This window comes from Pongo abelii, chromosome 1, assembly GCF_028885655.2.
Source record: "Pongo abelii isolate AG06213 chromosome 1, NHGRI_mPonAbe1-v2.0_pri, whole genome shotgun sequence".
NCBI classification, from domain to species: domain Eukaryota; kingdom Metazoa; phylum Chordata; class Mammalia; order Primates; family Hominidae; genus Pongo; species Pongo abelii.
Genome location: NC_071985.2, coordinates 190,230,187 through 190,237,953, shown reverse-complemented (window position 1 = coordinate 190,237,953; position 7,767 = coordinate 190,230,187). Strand labels below are relative to the sequence as shown.

Below are 7,767 nucleotides of genomic sequence, written 5' to 3'. Positions count from 1 at the left end.
TACCACAGTGAGATGTGTGGACTTGAGTAGACATCTAAGGAAAATAGTCAGTCTTCAATAAATGGTAGTTACAGGACACTAGTAAACATGAGTAGCATTTGTATAACAATAGCTCCCCCTTACCAGTGGTTTTAGTAACCTGTAGTCAACCATGGCCCAAAAATATTAAATGGAAAATTCCAGAAATAAACAATTCATAAGTTTTAAATTGCACGCCATTCTGAGATTTCATTTCAGCAGGAAATCTCATGCTGTCCTGCTCCGTCCCACCCAGGACACAAATCATCCTTTGTCCAACGTATCTGCACTGTCTGCACTACCTGGCTGTTAGTCACTCAGTAGGCATCTTGGCTACGGATCGACTGTGGTGGTATCGCTGTGCTTATATTCAAGGTCAGTAGCAACCTAAAGCTATGCTATAATGTCTACATCATCCACCTCATTTCCTCTCATCACATAGGCATTTTATTGTCTCACATGGTCACAAGAAGATGAGTACAGTGTAGTAAGATATTTAGAGGGAGACCACATTCACGTTATGTTTACTACAGCATATTGTTATAATTATTCTCGTTTATTATCATTAGTTGCTGTTAATCTCTTACTGTGCCTAATTCAGAAATTAAACTTCATCATAGGTGTGTGTGTGTAGGAAAAAGTGTGGTGTATATAGAGTTTTTTACTGTCTGTGGTTTCAGGCATCCACTGGGTGTCTCGGAACATATCTGCCATGGATAAGGGGGCCCTACTGTATCTGTATCCAAGCCTTAGTTTTCTCTCTATTGGGTGTGTGGCCTTGGATAAGATGCTGAGGATGTAAAAGGCACACAAAACTGGGAGGAAACAAAGCACGTCTTATTGTGATAGTGTTATCACCGTGTCACACAGGGATGTGGCCACTCAACCACAGGACCCGTCCCTCTTCTAAGTCTCAGTGGGAAAAAATTTCACTCCCCAGTGAGAACTTCAGAAAGATACCCAGCTCACCAGCTACAAGCCCGAAATGTCCTGGGAGCATTAAACTTTCTGGCTGTTTATTGCATCCAGCTCAGGGGTTCTGTGCTGCATTTACCACATGGACAGGGAATCCCCAGGGCTTTTCAGGGGCTAGAAATCTACTCTCCAACCCCATTCTGATACAAAGAGGACCCCTTGATCTGCCAGCTGCTGCAAACTAATATGGAGAGATATGAAAGAGACATGGCCTCTGCCTTCAGCTAGGCGGGGAAGACAATATGCACATAAAATAAACAAGGCTGGACCGGTCAGGTAAGGAGGAAGCAAAGCCAAGCTGGACCTGGAAGGGTGGGAGCTGAGGCAGCAGAAAGGATTAGAGAAGGCATTGCCAACAGAGGAACAGCTAGAGCAGGAGTCGGTGGCTTGATGGCAAGCACTGAGGAAGCCAGCTAGCATGGAGGATCTGTGGCTCCGAGATGGGGGATCCCAGCTGCCCAGCTAGCATGGAGGATCTGTGGCTCTGAGATGGGGGATCCCAGCTGCCCAGATGAGGATCCCTTTGGTGGTCATGTGTTAGCATGATGGCTCAGAACTCTCACAGAGATAAATGGAGAGTTGCACAGACTTGAAAATTGGTTAGAACCAGATTGGGAAAGGCCTGGAGTTCCAGTCTAAGGCGATGTGAGATGAGGAATGATAGCTGAGACAGTATCTGCTGGTGGAGGTGATGAAGGGAGGCCCGCAGAAGGCCTCTGCATGAGTCCAGGTCTGGGGTGTGGATTGGGGGAAAGGAGGAGGTGGGCACCTCCTAGTTCTCAGCCCTCATCATCCTGGTGCCAGGGTTTGCTATCCTCACTGCTGACCAGTTCTTATCTCTTGAAAAGTTTTCCCTCCCAATGTCCAAGACCCTGAGCTGCCCTAGGTCTCCTCTAACCTTCACAGACATTCCATATCTGGAACATTTTTCTCTTTCATCCAGTTATTGGTGCTCCTTAAAGCACAGAACATGCATCTGACACTGTCTTCTTTTGCCCATTCAGCCTCAGTCAATTTTTCCAGCTTCCTCACCTTCACTGTCACTCGTGGCTGTCAGCCCTAATGATCATGTTTTCAGCCCTGTCATTTGGAAGCTCAGACGCTTGACAATGCAACTGTACCTACTCTCTCCTCTCTCCACTCCTCCTTCCACCCAGCTTCCCAGGATCTAAATTGCTTCCACTTATTGAGCACTTCCTATAAACCAGGTATATTTCATGGAATCTTCACTATGGAGGAGATACTACCCCCATTTTACACACGAAGGACCTGGGAGGCTAAATGACTTGGGAGTAGGTGAAGAGGCTTAAGTGAGAGGCTGTGTGACTTGGGAATAGGAGAAGAGGCCACTAGACTCCAGAGTGCTGATGCCTGAGAGTAGGCTCTAGGACATATCTCTAGCTCCCACAGTAAGTCTCCTGCCAACACAATCCTGCTGAGCTCAGCCCACCTCTTGGTGCTCAGGCACTGATGCAATCATGAATCTCTAGCCTGGTGTTCCTGGTATCAAAGAACATCAGAGCTGGAAGGACCCTCTGGAATCCAACAGCTTCATTTTTCTAAATGAGACTCTGAAGCTCAGAGAAGGATATGGAGTTACCCAAGATCCCACAGAAAATCAGAGGCAGAGGCAAGATTAGTCCTGAGTTCTGATTTCCAGACTCTTCCCACTTATACTAAGCCCTTTTATTTGCCAAGTGATTTATATTTTGCAAAATGTCTTGACATACAGTATATCATAGGTTTCTTGCCATAATCCTGTGCCTAGATGTTCCATCTCTGTTTAACAGATGGGGAGACTGAGGCCAATGGAAGTGAAGGGACTTGCCCAGGGTCAAGCAGCTGGGTGAGTGACAACGATGGACACCCAGGAAGAGCTGAGTTAAAAATGTGGTCATGAAGTGGCAGTTGTAAGGATTCAACATAAAATTTCAGTTATATCCAAGTACAAGAAACAAAGCCCAGATAGGCCTCAGGGAAAGTGGGAATAGCAAGCCAGGAACCAGGGTCCCTGTCTTGGGTGCTCAGGGCTGTGAGAGCTCTCCCCTCTGCTGCCCAGCACGTCTTTTTTTTTTTTTTTTTTTTTTTTTTACTTAAAGAATTATATTATTTTATTCTTTAATACTTACTTTCACTCTCAAAGCAGTCCCTAATTTATACCTTATTTTATTTTATTTTTTATTATTTTTTTCTTTTATTATTATTATTATTATTATTATAATACTTTAGGTTTTATGGTACATGTGCGCAATGTGCAGGTAAGTTACATATGTATACATGTGCCATGCTGGTGCGCTGCACCCACCAACTCGTCATCTAGCATTAGGTATATCTCCCAATGCTATCCCTCCCCCCTCCCCCCACCCCACAACAGTCCCCAGAGTGTGATGTTCCCCTTCCTGTGTCCATGCAGCACGTCTTTTATAATCTCTGGAAGACCTTCATTTTCTTCTCCTCCATCACCTCAGCCGCCCTGTGACCTTGGGTTGCCACCACACTACCTCTGGTTGACAGTACCCTAAGCCCCCACAGTCATAATTAGATTTTCAGCAGAGGCATCTACTCACTCCAGGTTGGGACACGTGTGCACTCATGGTAGAACTCAGGAGTGGCTGGGTTACCTGCCACAAACACGGCTACCTAATGCCTTATTTTCTATGATGAGGGTGGTTCCCAGAGAAGGCCCTGTGGGTAGTTGGGCATCCTGTACTGCATTACAGGCATGAATCCAGATCTGATATGTTACCCAGTGCCACAGCTGCCCTGGTTTCCTTGTCCTTTTCATCCAACTCAACAAAAGTTTGACCTAATCTGTGCAAGTTACTGTGCATGGTGCTGTGTGTAGCTCAGCTTCTGTCAATCCTGGCCTTCCTTTCCCAAGGCTAGGGACAGAACGGGGAAGTCCTTGTCTCTCCTTAATAGGCAGATCACCATGCAGAGCCTTGGCAAGAAAAACCACAGCTCTGTGTCTGAGTTCATCCTCCTTGGCTTCTCCAGTGAGGCACAGGTCGGAATGGCCCTGTTTGCCTTCTTCCTGCTCCTCTACCTCATCACTCTTCTGGGCAATGGACTCATTGTCATGCTGATCTACCTGGACTCACACCTCCACATGCCCATGTACTTTTTTCTCAGTGTCCTTTCTCTGGTGGACATGAGCTATGTCACTACCACTGTGTCCCAGATGTTGGTTAATATGGTGTGTCCAAGGAGGACTATCTCCTGGGGAGCTTGTGAAGCCCAGAAGTTCATCTTCTTGGTCCTGGGCATTGCTGAGTGTGTCCTCTATGCCATTATGGCCTATGACAGGTATGTTGCCATTTGCTTCCCCCTTCACTATACCCTACTCATGAGCCATTCCATTTGTATCAAGATGGTCATTGTCTGTTGGTCCATTGGCATCACTGGGGCCCTGATCTACACTGTCTTCACCATGCATCTACCTTATTGTGGCCCCTACAAGATAAACCACTTCTTCTGTGAGGTCCCTGCTGTCCTGAAGTTGGCCTGTGCAGACACATCTTTTAATGACAAGCTGGACTTCATCTTGGGTTTCATCTGCTTTTGGTCCCACTGTCCCTCATCCTAGCCTCTTACGTCCACATCTTTATCTCCATCTTCAGAATCCGCTCAGCACAGGGGAGGCTCAAGTCCTTCTCCACATGTGCTTCCCACGTCACCATGGTCACCATGTTCTATGGGCCAGCCATCATCATGTACATGAGGCCCGGTTCCTGGTATGACCCGGAGCTGGACAAGAAGCTAGCTCTGTTCTACAATGTTGTCTCTGCCGTCCTCAATCCCATCATCTACAGCTTTAGGAACAAGGATGTAAAGGAGGCCTTTCTGAAAATACTTAGAGTCAGAAGGACAGCTTAATGACTCCGGATGTTTCAGAGTTGTCCATAGTCATGGGCAGACTGGATGGGCTCATTTGGTATCATACAGGTACCCCAGTTCTGACCAACCTGAGTCTTCCTGCAGCTGTGAGCAGCCAGAAGAGGGTGTGGCCACACCTAACCTGGAAGTCCTCTATCATTGGTTGAAAAATTTTCAGCTCCCACCACCCAAAGACTCAGTTGAGCATTGAAGGCAAAGGATTTCTTTACAGAGACTATGTCCTTGCGGTTCATGGCCATTGTTTTTCCTGGGTTCTTTCCTTACCTCTGGAAGTTTATGTCAGTTCAGCCTGATGGCACTCACGTGTTTAACATGCACACGTGCTCTTTCACAGTGTGAAAATGACATAAAGAGTCATTTGGGGTGAAAACTACATAAAGAGCAGGCAGATTATGCAGGGACATAGTCTTGCATTACTGTCCAAAAAACACAAGTAATATTTAGCATTGCTTTTTGCACTAGGTGCTTATAAAATCAGAGCTAGAGTTATTTTAGACATATATGTATAACAATATGGCTAATAACTAGTCTAGTCTGCTCTGGGCTTAGCTTGTAGAACTGACTCTTACCTGATCCGTTTAAAATTTACATTTTAAATCTCATTTTGGGGGGCAAAAGATTTGCATAGACATTTCTCAAAAGAAGGCATACAGATGACAAACAGGCATATGAAAAGGTGCTCAACATCACGGATCTTCAGAGAAATGCACATCAAAGCTACAATGAGATATCATCTCACCCCAGTTCAAATGGCTTTTATCCAAAAGATAGGCAATAACAAATGCTGGTGAGGATGTGGAGAAAAGGAAACCCTCAAACACTGTTGGTGGGAATGTAAATTAGTGCAACCACTATGGAGAACAGTTTGGAGGTTTCTGAAAAAATTAAAACTAGGGCTACCATATGGTCCAGCAAGCAACCCCACTGCTGGGTCTATACCCCAAAGAAAAGAAATCAGTGTATTGAAGAGATATCTGAACTCCCATGTTTGTTGCTGCACTATTCACAATGGCCAAGATTTGGAAGCAACCTAAATGTCCACCAACAGATGAATGGATAAAGAAAATGTGGTACCTATATGCAATGGAGTACTATTCAGCCATAAAAAAAGAATGAGGTTCTGTCATTTGCAACAACGTGGATGGAACTGGAGCTTATTATGTTAAGCGAAATAAGGCAGGCACAGAAAGACAAACTTTACATGTTCTCACTTATCTATGGGATCTAAAAAATCAAAACAATTGAACTCATGGAAGTAGAGAATAGAAGGATGGTTACCAGAGGTTAGGAAAGGTAGGGGGATGGGAGGGAGTAGGAGAGGAGGTGGGAGTGGTTAATGATTACAAAAAAAATAGAAAGAATAAATAAGACACAGTGTTTGATAGCACAATAGGGAGACTATAATTAATAATAATTAATTATACATTTAAAAATAACTAAAAGAATATAATTGGATTGTTTACAAAACAAAGGACAAATGCTTGAGAGGATAGATACCCCATTTTCCATGATGTGATTATTATGGATTGCTTGCCTGTACCAAAATATGTCATGTACCCCATAAATATATCCCCCTACTATGTACCCATAAAAACTAAAAATTAAAAAATCTAAAAATTAAATAAATAAATGTCATTTTTATTTGAGAAAACAGATACAGGTTGATTATCCCTTATCAGATATACCTGGAGCCAGAAGCATTTCAGATTTTGATTTTTTTCAGATTTTGGAATATTTGTATTACACTTACTGGTTCAGCATCCCTAATCCGAAAATCTGAAATCTGAATACTCCAATGAGGATTCCTTAGATCATCAAGTCGGCACTCAAAAGATTTCAGATTTTGGAGGATTTCAGATTTTGGATTTTTGGATTAGGGATACTCAACCTGTATATACATTTCATAAAAGAAAAATATATGTGTGCATTATGCATATCTATATGCATATATCAATAGATAGATACAGAGATAAATAAGAGATACAGAAACAGAGGTTATAGAAAATTATATGACAAAGATTTCATTTTCCTCCACCTAAAAGAAACACTTGTTAATATTTTGCCATGTTTAGTCTGTCTTTTTTGCTTTATTTTTAAAAAAGGATTAAATAATAACAGATAAAGTTGAAGGGCCCTTTGAACATCTCGAACTCCCCCGAATTAACCACAATTACATCCATGAGTAATGCACAGAATTGTTCCTGTGTGTGTTTAAATTTTTTAAGTGGTAGCATGATGTCAGTATAACTCAGAAAAATTTTTTACTCAACTTCATGTTTCTGACATCTACTCATTTGATAATTATAGGGGTAGCTCATTCTCTTTAATAAGCATTTGAGCTTATTTCATTTATCCAATTTCCTATTGTTGAATATTTGTTTTTTCCAGGTTTTCACTATTTAAATAATTCTACAACAAATGTCTTTGGGCATTTCTCCATATGTACATGTTTTTTTAAAATCATAGAAGTAGACTTTGCAGACTTCAGAATCAAAGAAATTTCTAATTTATTAGATACTCCCAAATGATGTTTCCATGTAGTTATACCAACTACACCTCTCATCCTCGCCAATGCTTGACATTGTTTATCTATCTCAAGCATTCTAATCTGTCTACCCATCTCATAGATGAAACCTGGCACCATTATTTATTGTTTCATTTGCAATTCCCTTGTTGCTAGAGAGTTTAACATCTTTTCATGAGATGTTGTTAGTATTGTGTAGTGCAGCGGGCTCTGGAGTCAGACTGCAGGGTTTCAATTACAGTTCTATTCTTTATCAACTCAGTGACGATGGGCAAGTAGCCTAACTTCTGTGAGTCTCAGCTTCCTCATCTGTAAATGGAAAGAAAATAGTGTATACATGAGACGGTTGTTAG

The 7,767-nt window shown here is 42.6% G+C and overlaps 1 long non-coding RNA gene and 1 pseudogene across 1 annotated transcript in view; one reads left to right on the top strand and one right to left on the bottom strand.

The window, feature by feature from the left end:
• The first annotated feature begins 3,925 nt into the window (after positions 1-3,925).
• LOC100450170 (olfactory receptor 2A12-like) lies at positions 3,926-4,869 on the top strand (annotated as a pseudogene).
• A 2,507-nt stretch (positions 4,870-7,376) lies between these two features.
• Positions 7,377-7,767, bottom strand: part of LOC129051353 (uncharacterized) — a 52,357-nt gene continuing 51,966 nt past the window's right edge. The window contains exon 4 of the long non-coding RNA XR_008515530.1: positions 7,377-7,723. This is a non-coding gene — a long non-coding RNA (uncharacterized LOC129051353). The remainder of the gene's footprint in view (positions 7,724-7,767) is intronic.